General features: G+C 40.3%; 1 protein-coding gene across 1 annotated transcript in view; it reads left to right on the plus strand.

The window, feature by feature from the left end:
* faf1 (Fas (TNFRSF6) associated factor 1) overlaps positions 1 to 15,347 on the plus strand; it is a 312,720-nt gene that overhangs the window by 34,800 nt on the left and 262,573 nt on the right. The gene's annotated exons all lie outside the window — the stretch shown is intronic.

A 15,347-nucleotide genomic window follows, 5' to 3' on the forward strand; every position in this document is an offset into this window, starting at 1 on the left:
TAACAAACAATACATAATGTCAAAAATTTATTGTATCACTTGTAAATTTCCTAAATAATTTGATATAACCACTAAGAGGAAGAAAAATGAAAAAACTTGAGATAAAATGTGGCTTCATGGAGACTTTTGTCTTCATTACTGGAAATACACAACAGCTGAAAAGAGAGGTTAATGTTCAGGTAAAGTCTGACAAAATTCTACACTGAGTTTATTACTATATCTATACTCAGCTATTTTTAAATATATTGATTTGAATCAAGAGTTACTTAGATCCTTATGTCAGTGCACCAATGGCTCAAAGGCCTGCATCTTTGTATTTTATGATAAGAGTCCTTCCATAGAACTTCAAGTATACGCTGACAATTAAGCATAAACAGTACAAATAATAATTTGAGTGGGGTTGATCAAAAAATAAGTAAATGTATAGCTTTTCTTTCAATGGTGGTGCTTTCGGTAAAATTATTAATTGCTGGGCAAAACTATGTTCTTATGGGGACTGAGGGAGGTTTACCTTGTTTTGATTCGTAATTTGGACACTGCACTTGAAGTCAGCCTAGCCCACTGCAACTAATAATTTTTTCAGTGCTGTTCATTCTCTCTCTTCATGTGGCATCTTCAATTCACAGTACATAACTATGCATGAGTCAATGATGTGCGATATCATGATGGGGCAGTAGGTCCCAGCAATTGCTTCAGTTGATAAAGGGATTGAATCCCCAGTGTTAGCACTATTAAGCACAGCACTCTAACCTTCTGAGCTATCCAGTCTGGGAGGATTTTTGGTTGTTTTAAATGAGGGGAGGGAACTTTTAGAGTTGCCTACTGAAAAAGTGTTTATTCAATATTGTTTTTGCTTTGTAAACGCCTTAAAACTTGAACTCTTGCCATATGATCTTTTTAGTCATTCATTGGGAGTTTGAATTCCTTTTTAGAAGTTGTTGGTCATTATGAAGATTGTAACAATTCAAATAGGTGCTTCTGCAGAATTTCAAATCCACAGGCTGAGATGAGAAGGAAAAGAAAGACTTTCAACAGCTATAAGGGGAGCAAATTAATGGAGTACAGGAAGTGCAAAGTGGAGCATCGGAAAGTATTTAGAAAAGCAAAGGTGGAATATGAGAAAGTTCTGACTGGTAAAGGTAGGGAAGTTCAAATATATTCTTTAAGTATATCAATAGGAAGAAGGTAATCAGGGAGAGAGTAGTGCCCATTAGGACCAAGGGGGCATTCTGTGGGTGGAGCCAGAGGACACTGGTAGAACGTTGAATGAATACTTCACATTTGTTTTCATCCAAGAGAATGAGGATGAAGGTATGTGATTCAGGGAAAGAGACTGCAAGGTTCTTGAACAAATTGAAATAGGGAAGGACAAGATGTAGAAGGTATTGGCAGGTTTAAAAGTGGGCAAATCCCCAGGTCCAGGTGAATTGTGTCCCAGGCTTCTGTGGAGGCAAGGGAGGAAATTGCAGTGCTCTGACCCAGATTTTTAATTCCTCTTTGCCCACAGGGGAGGTGCCAGAGGACTAGATAATAGTCCATGTGGTTTCTCTATTTAAGAAGAGTTGTAGAAAAAAAGCCAGAGAACTACAGACCAGTGAGTCTCACGTCAGTGATAGTGAAACTATTGGAGAAAATTCAAGGCGATGCTTGATTAGGGATAGTCAGCTTGGCTTTGTCAGAGGGAGGTCATGACTAACAAATTTGACTGAATTTTTTGAGGTGGTGACTAGATGTATAGATGAGGGTTGTGCAGTTGATGTAGTTTATATGGATTTCAGCAAATCCTTTGACAAGGTCCCATGTGGGAGACGTATAAAGAAGGCAAATGAGATACAGGGTAATTTGATAAAGTGGCTTTAAAGTTTGCTCTGCTGTATGAGACATGATGACATAAGGCTGCTTTAGTAACTGGAAGCCAGTGGCGTATCACATGAACAGTGCTGGGTCTCCTATTATTAGTCATTTATATAAACACACAGATGACTATGTGGGGGGTTAGGATTAGTAAGTTTGCAGATGACACAAAAACTGGCCAGGTGGTTGAGGCTGAGTGTCTTGGGCTACAAGAAGATATAGATGGGATGGTTAAATGGACAGATAAGTGTCAGATGAAATTTAACCCTGAAAAGGGTGAGGTGATGCATTTTGGAAGGAGTAATTTGACAAAGAAGTATTCAGTGAACAGCATGATGCTAGGAAGTTCTGTAGAGCAAAGAGACCTCGATGTGTTTATCCATAGATCTCAAGATGGTGGCAGGGTGGTGAAGAAGGCATATGGGATACTAGCCTTTATCAATTGAGGCATAGATTACAAAAGCAGGGAAGTCTGTTGGAGTTCTATAGAACATTGGTGAGACCATAGTTGGGATACCGTGCAGTTCTGGTTGCTGCACTATAGGAAGGATGTGATTGCACTGGAGGGGTGCAGAGGATATTCACCAGGAGCCATCTGGGATTGAACACAAGTTACGAAGAGAAGTTGGATAGGCTTGCATTGTTTTCATTGGAGCAGAGAAGACTGAGGGGCTACCTGATCGAGGTGTACAAGATTGAGGGGCATGGACAGAGTGGATAAGGAGCAACTGTTCCCTTTAGTTGAAAGGTCAGTTATTAGTGGACACACGTTTAAGGTGAGGGGCAGAAGGTTAAAGGGACGATTCTAGGAACAGCTTTTTTACCCAGGGGGTGGTGACAATCTGCAGTGTGCTGCGTAGGAAGGTGGTAGAGGTGAATTACCTCACATTCTTTGAAATACCTGGATGAGTACTTGGCACGTCAACATTTAAGACTGTGAGCCAAGTACTGGTAAATTGGATTAGATGGGAGGTTAAATGTTTTTCATGTGTTGGTGCAAACTCGATGGGCCAAAGGGCTTCTTCTGCTCGGTATAATACTAAGATTTTATGTTTCTATGACTTTTAAGTACACTGGGATTTGCCAGCAAACAAGATTTCACAGTGACTTGCTATGTTATTGAATAGTTGACATGGCAATACCTATTGCAGAAGCATTCTTTGAGAAAGAAGACCTGCCTTTGAGTGCCTTGTAATAGTTAACCAAGGTTAATTTGAAGACTATCAGAGAGGGTGAAAATAGATTCAAAAGTGGGTGGTAAAAAGGTAGAAATTGTGGAATTATTGACAACATTTGAACCTGGAGGGAAAAAAAGACTTACCCAGTTAAATTTTAACACAGGTTGAATTAGCAAGATCTGATTTCAAATGAAGCCAGCAGAATTTCAAGAGAAATTACTTGAGACCTCAAAATTGTGATGGATAAACACAAATTAGAACTCCACAGGGAACAAAAGACAAACCTTAAATTGCAAAGTTAGAGGGAAGCTAGAAAGTTTGAACCGGACAGAGAAGGGCTTTGATTATTCAAACAGGGAGACTTGATGAGTTAGCTGTAACTCTTGGTTGAGTTCATAAGGAATATTCACTTACTGCCAAAATTCAGTGAGAAAGAAATCGTAATATATTTTCTGGTTTGTAAAAATTGCTACAAAGGTATAATCTAGACAGATGTAGACAGTTTAGTCAGTCTTTGGTGTGGAAACCATTTGATGTATTCAACCCTTTCAGGTGAGCAGTTTGCAGATTATAATATACTGATATGCTTAAATCATATGAGTTAGTTCTAGAAAAGTACAAACAAATGTTTAGCAATCTGTCGAAGAGACCGAATCAGGCCTTTGTGGCATTTGCTATAGAAAAAGAAATGGTATTTGATAGATGAGAAAGAGTTATCAAACTTGAAGATTTTGCAAACTTCAGGTATTGTTGATGGGAGAATTTAAAAAGTGTTCCTTCAGGAATAAAGTTCCACCCAGAAGACTGCAAAGATTTGAAGATGAGAGGTTGCTGTTGCAATCTGCAAACACTTGAGTGGCAGTAAACTTTTGTTTGCAAACCCAAAGAGAAGCTAGAGAGGTGAGAGAAGTGATAATGAACAGAACACTAATTACCATGAGGGGAATTAGCAGAAATTGAATGACTGCTTCTCAGAGTAGCAAAAAAAGGACAATTATAGAATTGCTACAGTGCAGAAGGAGGCCATTTGGTCCATCGAGTCTACACAGACAACATCCCACCCAGGCCCTATCCCTGCAACCGTACATAGTTATCTGCTAATCCCATCAACGTACACATCCTGAGACATTAAAGGGCAATTTAGCGTGGGCAGTCAACCTAACCTGCGCATCTTTGGACTGTGGGAGGAAACCGGAGCACCCGGAGGAAGCCTATGTAGACAAGGGGAGGATGACGAGTGTGATTCAAGGAGATCAATGTGTTACTTTTGACGTAAGATGGGGCACAGAGAAGCTTACAATGATGTTTGTAGGCATGTTTTTCCATAAACTTGTAACAAATCAATATAATCTAATGCAGGGGTTCCCAAACATGGGTCCATGGAAACAAGACAGTTCATTTATAAAATTTGAAACATGCTGCAGAATTGCTTCTCCAAACAGAGGCTGACTTCTGGAAAATTCAGCCTCTGATTGGACGAGCTGGGAGCAGCTGGCAACTCAAAACTACTTATCAAGGTGAGCGTGGACAGAGTGATGAGAAGAGTAGGCCTCAATAGGATCCCGAGCCAGTGTAAGGAATGGAGGGCCAGAGTGCGCCTTGGAGTGTGAGAGTGTACATGTGTGCCTGCAGGAGAGATGGGGTGGGTAAGTGCATGCGCATGAGAGTGAGAGAGAGGTGTGTGTGTGTGTGTGCGCACACGAGGGAGGGGGTGTGTGCGCGTGCTCAAACATCATTGCTCCAACGTTGAATATTTTTAAGACCTGAGTCAAATTTTTGTAAAAAGTCTGACAACACCAGGTTTTAGTCCAACTGATTTATTTGATAGTAAACGCACAAGCTTTTGGGTTATACACTATCCACATCAAATTTTTGTGACACAGGAATCAAGGGATATGGGAGCAGGGACAAGGTGGAGGAGTTGAGCTTGAAGATCTGCTATGATCAAGTTGAATCATGGGGCATGTTTGGCCTTATGGTGTATTCCTGCCTATTCCTCATGTTCCAAAACTATTCTAAACCTGATGCTATATAATCCCTACAGTGCAGAAGGAGGCCACTTGACCTATTGAGAGGCTCTATCCCTATAACCCCTCTATTTACCCCACTTGTGCCCATGACACTAAGGGGCAATTTAGCACAGTCAATCCACCTAACACGCGCATCTTCAGAGTGTGGGAGGAAACCGGAGCACCCGGAGGAAACCCATGCAGACACGGGGAGAATGTGCAAACTCCACACAGTCACCTGCGGCTGGAATTGAACCTGAGTCCCTGGCGCTGTAAGGCAGCACTGCTAACCACTGTGCTGCTGTGAGCCCTTGTCTACCAAATGCTCCCCACTGAGCCAAACTCCAATGTCCTAACTTAATACGTTGTACTGGAGCATTGCAGCAGCATTTTGTGCATCAAGTGAATATTGTTATGATTAAATCCGGTATAGATTTTAATTGATATTTCCAGCCTTTTATCTCATTGGCTTTAACTGAAATGACACAAGTTCAGGATTACTTAAATCAGTTTCCGTTCTTCACATTTCTTAGAATCATAGAATCCCTACAGTGAAGAAGGAGGCCATTCAGCCCATCAAGTCTGCACCATCAACCCACCAAAGTCGTATCCCCGTAACCCCATGTATTGACCCTGCTAGTCCCCTGACACCAAAGGGCAATTCAGCAAGGACATTCAACCTAAACCCCCCATTTTAGGAATATGGGATGAAATTGGAGGAAACCCACAAGGAGAATGTGCAAACTCAACACAGTGACCCGAGGCTGGAATTGTAATTGGGTCCTTGGGGTTGTGAGGCAGCAGTGCTAACCACTGTGCGACTGTGTTGAAGGCAGCTAGAATGTTTTCCTTTGGCTGTGCACAGAAAAAGAATTGAAGGATGTTTATTAAATGAGTCATCTTCAACATTGTTTTGATATTGAGGTTAAAGATAGATTTGCTGTAAACTTATTGAATGGTGGAGCAAGCTCAAGGGACTGAGTGGCCTAGTACTCCTAATTCAAATGTTTGTATATTTTGTATAATAATTGACCTGTTTTCTTATTATTGTTTAATAGAAAAATATTTCATTGTATGCTTTTCTGCTGTTTTTCATGGTCATCGATAAATGCTCCCAAGCAAAAGTTGTTTGTTGTGGGCCTAACTGAGTAATCGGTTTGGTGAAGTTTGTTTGTGATTGAGGTCGTCATTGTAAAATATTACCATGATTACGTGATATATTAGAATGAAAGGACGCCAGAAGGTATTTTTGTGATCTTGGGTTTATTGCAGTTACTTCAATCTCTTTCTGCCCAGTTTAAGATCCTGGGAAAAGGAACTTGTGTCATTTCTGAATACTGATTTGGAGCAGCATGAATTCACTAAAATCCAAGTGAGTTACAGCAAATTGCCTGGTCATTATTATCTTTCAAAATAATGGAGGGTTTGCCTTGTGAAGGTGAAGAGAAGACAAGGAAAGAGGAAAGGTGGTTTTTATTAGTTGTTTTACGGTTTCTACATAGGTTAACTAAAGTTGAAGCCTCTAAATTGAAGTCAAATTATTGACCTGTTTAAGAAATGATGTTATTGACCAGATGGCTTTTTATGACAAACTTGTCGTTTCATGATCATTCATTTTATTTAATTTTGTTAACTGGATTCAAATTCTTCAGCTGTCATGGAGGGATTTGAACTTGTTTCTCTGGGATATTTGTTCAGGCTTCTAGGTTACTAACAGTAACATTACTGTTATGCTATCAGTCAGTTCTTAAACAATGATAAGATGGAATACAGGAAAGAGGTAGAGAATCTGGTGAACTGGTGCGACAACAGTAATCTCTCCCTCAATGTTTGCAAAATGAAGGAGATTGTCATCCACTTCAGGAAGCGTAGTGGAGGACATGCCCCTGCCTACATCATGGGGATGAAGTGGAAACGGTCGAGAGCTTCAAGTTTCTAGGTGTCCAGATCACCAACAACCTGTTCTAGTCCCTCCATGCTACAGTTAAGAAAGCCCGCCAATGCTTTTACTTCCTTCCACTATGACTGTCTCCAACTTTTACAGATGCACCATAGAAAGCATTCTTTCTGGTTGTATCATAGCTTGGTACAGCTCTTGCTCTGTCCAAGATCACAAGAAACTACAAAGGGTCATGAACGAAGCCCAGCCCATCATAAAACTAACCTCCAATCCATTGATTCAGTCTACATTTCCTGCTGCTTCAGAAAAGCAGCCAGCATAATTAAGGACCCCTCTGCACCCTGGACATGCTCTCTTCCACGTTCTTCTGTCAGGAAAAATATACAAAAGTCTGAGAATTCGTACCAACTGACTTGAGAACAGCTTCTTTCCTGCTGCCATCAAACTTTTGAATGTACCTGCCTCATATTAAGTTGATCTTTCGCTACACTCTAGCCATGACTACATTCTGCACTCTCCTTTGTGTATAGTATGCTTGTCTATATAATATGCAAGAAACAATACTTTTTACCGTGTACTAATGCATGTGACGATAATGAATCTAAATCTGTTTCTCAAAGTTGGCTTTCTGTGGTGTAGTAAGGGAGTTGGTTTCTGTAATGATGAGTAATATTCAGATGAAATAGTCTGAAATTTAGGAACAGTAACAAAATTGGAGTCAGTGAGAACCTGGGATTGGAGTCATTCCTAGCATAGAGGAAGGTGGTGTGTTGTTGGAGGTCGATCGTTTCCGTTCCAAGACATCACTGCAAGAGTTCCTCTGTTAATGCCCTGGGTTCAAACATCTTCAGCTGCTTTATCAATGACCTTTCATCACATGACCAGAAGTGGGGATGTTTGCTGGTGATTGCACAGGTGATGACTGCACAATGTTCAGCACCATTTGCGATTCCTCAGATACTGAAGCAGTCCGTGTCTAAATACAGTGAGACATGGATATTATCCAGGCTTGAGCTGACAAGAAGAAAGTAATGCTTTTGCCACACAAGTGCCTGGTGATGGCCATCTCCAAAAAGAAAGAATCTAACCGTCGCACTTTGACAGTAGCATTACCATTGTTGAATCCCCTACTATCAACATCCTTGGGGGTCACCATTGATCAGAAACTTAACTGGACTAGCCATATAAATACTGTGGCTACGTGAACAGGTCAGAGGCCAGGAATTCTGTGGCAAGTAACTTGCCTCGTGATTCCCGAAATCCTGTCCACCATCTACAAGGTAAGTGTCAGGAGTGTGATGGAATACTAACATCTTACCTGGATGAACGCATCTCCAATAACACTCAAGAAACTTAACACCATACAGAGCCATTCAATTCACTTGATTGGCACCTCATCCACAAGCATTCACATCCTCCACTACCAACGCACAGTAGCAGCAGTGTTTACTATTTACAAGATACACTGCAGGAACTCACCAAATCTCCATAGACAACACCTTCCAAACCCACACCTGCTACCATCTAGAAAACAAGGGCAGCAGATTAAAGGAACACACTACTTGGAAGTTCCCCTTGAAGCCATTCACCATCCTGACTTGGAAGTATATCGCTGTTCCTTCATTGTTGCTGGGACAAAATCCTGGAACTCCCTCCCTAATAACACTGTGGGTATACCTGCACCACATGGACTGCAGTGGTTCAAGAAGGCAGCCCACTTCAATCTTCTGGTGGGCAATAAATGCTGACCCAACCACTGAAGTCCACATCCCATAAATAAATTTTAAGAAGTAGAATTATAGAGCAGGGGAATAATTGATCTACAGCATTCAGACGTGCAGTTAAGATTATTTGAGTTAATGCTTTGATTTTATATTGTTTATGATTGTATAGAAAAGCTTGTGGCAATTTGGATGGTGGAAGAATAGATTATTTTGTGTATAGGGACTTCTCTTCAGTGCACAAAGTGCTGAAAGGTACAAAAGTGAAATAGTGTGGTGCCATTACAATCTGGATAATGTGACCAGTTTATGTTAGAAATGGAACATAGCAATTTGATGGTAGGAATAGTATTCCACAAAAGTAATAAGAGCATGATTTGTAAGATAAGAACATAAGAACATAAGAAATAGGAGCAGGAGTAGGCCATCTAGCCCTTCGAGCCTGCCCCGCCATTCAATAAGATCATGGCTGATCTGTTGTGGCTCAGTTCCACTTTCCTGCCCTCTCCCCATAACCCTTAATCCCCTCTCTTATATTGCAGCCAGGAAGCGTGTGTCGACAGAGTGGTTAGGATAGCTGTGTTCATTTGGAAAATCATTTAGAATCAGATGTTAAGGTTAACTTACAATTAATGGCAGGACCCTGAAAAGCACTGATGTACAGAGGGATCTAGTGGTTCAAGTCCATATTTCCCTGAAAGTGGAGATAGAAGCAGATAGAGTGGAAAAGAAGGCGTTTGGCATGCTTGCCTTTATTGGTCGGGGCGTTGAGTACAAGATTCAGGATGCCAGGTTGCGGCTTTATAAAACTCTGTTTAGGCTGCACTTAAGAGTATTGTGTTCAATTCTGATTGCCACGTTTATAGGAAGGATGTGGAATCTTTGGACAGTGCAGAAGAGGTTTACAAGGTTGCTGCCTGTATTAGAGGGTATGAGCTGTAGGGGAGGCCAGACAAACTAGGGCTGTTTTCTCTGGAGCAGTGTAGGTGAGGGTGACCAAACAGAAGTCTATAAAATTTTGAGAAGCATAGATAGAGTTGACAGAATCTTTTTCCCAGAGTTGAAATGTTGATACTAGGGGGCATACACTTAAGGTGAGAGAAAGAAAGTTTTAAAAAAACTTGCCCCTCACATTTTCTTTGAAGAGTGGTGGATGTCTGGAAGGTGCTTCTAGGGGTGGTGGTGCAGATAGATACGATAGGGGCATTTAAGCTTTTAGAAAAGCATGTTAATATGCTAGCAGTAGTGGAATATGGATCAAGGGCAGGTGAAGGTATTAGTTTAATTTGGTGTCATGTTTGGCACAACATCGTGGGCCAAAGGTCCTGCTCCTGTACTGTTCTATGTTCTGTATTCTAAAGCATTTGTTTCTGCATTTTCAGTAGGCTCAGAAAGCTTTAATATTAGATCAGTATTAAACACTGTCACATTCCACATGTACACCAACACCTAGTTTTATTTGACTTAAGCATCTGCTGTCTTTTGAGTTGTCAGTTTGTTCAACATTCAATACTAGAAAAAACAGTTTCCTCCAATTTAATATTGGGAAGACTGAAACAGCCTCTGCTGCTAGTCAGCTGCTACTTCAAAATATATATTCAGTAGCTTGGAACAGTGAAAGTGTTGCTTCAAAAGAGAAATCGTAGTGTGCAATATTTGAAGCAGCATCTCCTGTTTTAAGTTTGTGTAGGCGTTCTCATCTTTGCATTTGTCTAGTTTCATATTTTGTGTGCAAAATTCAGAGTACATTTAACTTTGTATTCCTTCTGATGCCCAGCATATTTCTTCCTTTGATTCCATTGGTGCCCTTCCTCCATGCAGTTTCCACTTTGTCTTGTTCGAGGGTAGCAACTTCAAATACAGCCAACGTTCTTTGTTGCACTACTTCCTTCAGCAGGAACACTAACTCCAACTTCAGAATTAGTAAATGCAAATGGTAATGCAACTCAGTTTTGGATTTCATATTTCTTGTAGAGCCCATAAAACCTGGCACATAGTTAAGTTGGAACTGCTGTTATTTTTGGGAGGAACCCTTTGAACCTGGTACAGAAATACTGTCCTTTTGCACATAATGCACTTTTTCTGGGAATGGAGGTGACAGCTGAGGAACTGCACAAGGTGCCCAAGGTGACTAATTGGGTTATCTTTCACCTTTACAACTTTGCATCAGTGCTGAGACGCAACATTATCTGCAACTTGGCTGATTATAGTACAGTTCCAGATCTTTTGAGAAAACATTCAAATTTAGTGGCGGTACTTCCGTTAGAAAATTTGGAGCAGCATCTCCAAGTTAGCAGGCCATGAGTACCTATGTTATGGCTTGCTCAATCGACTTTTCACCAATGATCAGAATATCAGGGGTTATATGTCTTGTTTCTCTCTCCTAAATTTTGGGGTTGGTTGCTTAGGAAGCATGATGGGTTTTTTCTATTCATAAGATATAATTCATTTTAAATCCTGAAGCATTATATTTTGATTGGATTTTATTTGCAACTGTTAAAGTATAGTGTGATGAAGACCTGGAATTAACCCTATAGCTTTTTCTGGCCACTAGGTGGTGTGCATGATTATAATCAGAGAGCTAGCATCCAGTGAGAACCATGTCTGGTTACAAAAGGTTTACTACTTTTGAAATGTGAAGGAGAATAACCCACTTTTCCTGACCTTTCTAGCACCAATTCTGCTATTTAAGTGTATATAAAAAATTCAATAGTTACTATTTTTAGGAAGTCCCATGTCACTTTGAACTGCATGAAAATGCTTCTAGATACTTCCCTTCCAAACGTGGATTGTGTCTGAAGAAAGTATTTTGAACCGCATTAAATTGGGTTGAAAGTGCAATTTTTGTGGTGTGATTCTGCTGGGAATAATTTGAGGTGAAGCATCCACAGCAACAAGTAAAGCATTGAGCAAAATCAAATTCTTAGCTGAGGCTATGTTATTTTCCCCCCCACGTGTTGTGTACGCTCCAGAATGTTGAGGTAAATTTTCATAGTCATCACTGCCTGGGAGTAATCTGACTGAGTAGATTCCTCAGCCATTGTAGAACATGCCTGACTTTCATTCCATTTGAAATCAATGGCACGAAAATCAAAATGGGCTATCTGCTCAGTCCGATGAACACCTACTCCCAAAACTTGACAGAAAATTCAAATAAAATGTTCAGTGTTTTTAGCAAATTTTTCTTTGTGAAAGAGAGAGCTTTTAATGTTGGTATGGCAACAATTCCTCTACATTTCAAGTGATCTGTTTTTACTTCAGTTGATGAGTTTGGCAGTTTTATTTCCTTTTGTGTATAAATATGGTTTTTGAATCATACTTGTTTTGGTTAAATTGCAAATTTTAATGCTACTTGAATTTGTAAACTGTCACTGAAGAAGTCGGGTATTAATTTGCAAGGTCTGTTACCACCTTTAAAAATGAACTAGTACCCAAGCATTCATGACTTAACCTTCAGGCCAGTCAGATAGTACATGTTACTTTTTGCTATCAAATACCCTGTATGTTTTTAGATGCGTCATGTGTTCGGCTTTAACCGTATGCATCTGTAGATGTGAATCATCAGGCTAAAAAGTTTTAAAATTCATTTACAGGTGTTGCTGGCTAGACCACTATTTGGTGCCCATCCTTAATTGCTCTTGAGAACATACAAACAAGGGAGTAGACCATTCAGCTTTTCATCCTCCTCTGCCATTTCAAAACAAAATCATTGATAGTAACCTCAGATCCTATCTGTCCCCCACGACCTTTCACACCCCCTTGCCCACCAAGAATCTTTCCATCTCTGCCTTTAAAATATTCATAGACTCTGTTTCCACCACTTTCTCTGGAAGAGTCCCAAAAACTCATAACCCTCTCGGAGAAATTACTTCACCTCACCTCCATTAGGAATAGGTGAAGCCTTATTTCTTAAGTGACACCTGGATTCTCTGGCAAGAGGAAACATCCTTTCCACATCTGCCATGTTAAGACCCATTGGAATCTTGTATGTTTCAATCAAGTCCCTTCTTAAACTCCAGTGGCTACAAGCCTAGCCAGTGTAATCTTTCCTTGCAAGACAGTGCACCAGTTCCGTGTATTAATATGTTAACCCTTTTTCTGCACTGCTTACAATGCATCGTCCTTAAATAAGGTGACCAGCAATGTACACAGTACTCCAAATGTGGTCTCAATGCCCTGTGTATAACCTCTCTAGTTTTTGTATTCAAATCTCCTCACAATAATTGAGAAGATGGTGATGAGCTGCCCCCTTGAACTGCTGCAGTCTCTGTGGCATAGATACACCCACAATAATGGGAGGGAGATTTTGACCCAGTGATAGTGGCAGAGTGATATGGAGGTGGTATATTTCCAAGTTAGGATAGTGAGTGACTTGTGAGAAAACTTTCAAGTAATGGTTTAGACTAAAAGTGCAAGAAATAGAACATGTGATGGAGAAATGTAAGGGTTGCTTTTCAAACAACATGCTGTTTCTATTTCATTTTAAAACTTTCACGGGTTTCTCTGATCAGTCACTGGCACACTGATCACATTCATCTGCATTCTGAAACATCTGGCCTGGAAGTGACTGCATGGTAGTCAAGCCTGTTGAATTATACTTCCGGAAAAATGAATATGGTAGTGGAATATAACCTAAAATATGATTTAATACATTCAATTATTGTAAATAAATAATCCCAATAATATGTTGTACACCTGTCAGAAGTAATTTTGAAGGAAGAACATCCTGGAGCATAGGGCCTAGGCAGCTAAAAATGCAGCCACAGATGGAGGAGGAGTTAAAATCAGGAATGCTTAAAAGGTCAGACTTTGTAGGTATGAAGAGATCTGAGCGTTTGAATGACTGAATAATGTTAGATTTTAATACAAAGATGAGGATTTTCAAAATGAATGCATTGCCAGACCGGCAGCCAATGTGGATCAGTGAATGCAGATGGTTAAGTGAATGGAATTTTGTCCAAGTTAAGATATGGACAGCATTGTTTTAGATGAACTGAAGTTTCCAGAGGATAGAAGATGAAAGACCAGCTGAAAAAGCATTGGAGTAATGTGGTCAGTTGGTGACAAAGGCAAGGACAAGGGTTTCAACAGAAGATGAGTTGTGGCAGGGTGATATGAAGGTGGAAGCAGGTAATCTTGTGATAATTGTACTACATTAACAGCACTGTGTACATACAAGCTGTTACTTTGGTGAAGCAGCAGATATCTAGACTTGGGGAAGGCGATGGCTCAGTGGCATTATTGCCAGACTATTAACCTAGAAGCTCAGCTAATGTTCTGTGGACCTGGGTTCGAATCCCGCCATGGCAGATGGTGGAATTTGAATTCAATACAAATATCTGGAATTACGAATCTACTGATGACCGTGAAACCATTGTTGACTGTCAAAAAACCCACCTCGTTCACAAATGTCCTTTCGGGAAGGAAATCTGCCATTCGTACCTGGTCTGGGAAGGAAATCTGCCATTCTTACCTGACTCCAGAGCCACAGCACTGTGGTTGACTTTCAAGTGCCATCCATGGGCAACTAGGAATGGGCATTGTCCCACAAATCTATTTTAAAAAAAACTCATGAATACATATGAAAGCCCTCATAATTTTAAAGGTCCTATTTATTATCAGACTCTTCCTGTAAAAGTCACTCTTCCTGTAAGAGTAACCCTTTTCCTGTCCATTTCCTGACGTTATTTCTATCATGCCGAGCTGTCATCTTGTCTGACACGATTGAATCCTGAAATAATAGTTCTGCATTAAGTCACTGTGGATTATTTTTCAGTATGCTATTAAGACCTGTTGCACGTATGTTTACATATGGATATTTTCAGATCTTAAGTGGGCAATTCTAACCCTATCCAGATGTCAGAAACTAGGAGCATAGGCAGTTAAAATGCCCTGGTGTACTTAATTACCAAGAAGTGGCATAGATATGGTTTTAACAGATGTGTCAAGCCCCAACAGCAATTTTAATTTTGGCACAAATAGAAAAGCTTCTGTAGATTTCTTCCCTAATGAAGGCCAATTTGAAGAATATCAGGAAATTGAAGAGGACCACAAGGTAAGTTTTACCTCTACTCTATTTCTTTTCTTGCACTTGAGTGCCAGCCATCTGCTCTGTGGGCTGCTCATTTTTCCAAAGGTTGCAACTATTTACTTCTGATTTCTTGTTTGGATTAGGGATGCACTAACAGGATGTTAATGAGGCTTTGTGATTAAAGTTGTGACTGCGTATTATGGCAAACTGGTGGGAAATTAATAAACTATTGGTTTCCTGCTGGCAATTAAAATTCCATCTTGTGTTTTTAAAAATATAATGTTAGTGGGAACTAGCTGTACTGTTGGCTTTTTATGCGAAAAATAAATGGCTGTTTCCCCTAGTGATGGAGTGATTAAAATTGGGGATGCTCAAGTGTCTAGAATTGGAGGAATGCTGATATCCCAAAGGATTGTGGGGCTGGAGGAGATTGCAACGGGAGGCAGAGCCAAAGCCATGAAAAGATTTGAAAACAAAATTCTTAAATCTAAGTATTGCTTGATGAAGAGCCATTTTAGGCCAGTGGAGTTTTGGATGACCACAGGTTCATAGAGGATGATAGATCAGCAAGGATTGTGTTGGAGTAACATGAGTGGCAAAGTAGTTAGCATTGCTGCCTCACAGTGCCAGGGACCTGGGTACGATTCTGCCCTC

The sequence above is a fragment of the Carcharhinus amblyrhynchos genome, chromosome 9, assembly GCF_965287045.1.
Source record: "Carcharhinus amblyrhynchos chromosome 9, sCarAmb.v2.hapA, whole genome shotgun sequence".
Taxonomy (NCBI): domain Eukaryota; kingdom Metazoa; phylum Chordata; class Chondrichthyes; order Carcharhiniformes; family Carcharhinidae; genus Carcharhinus; species Carcharhinus amblyrhynchos.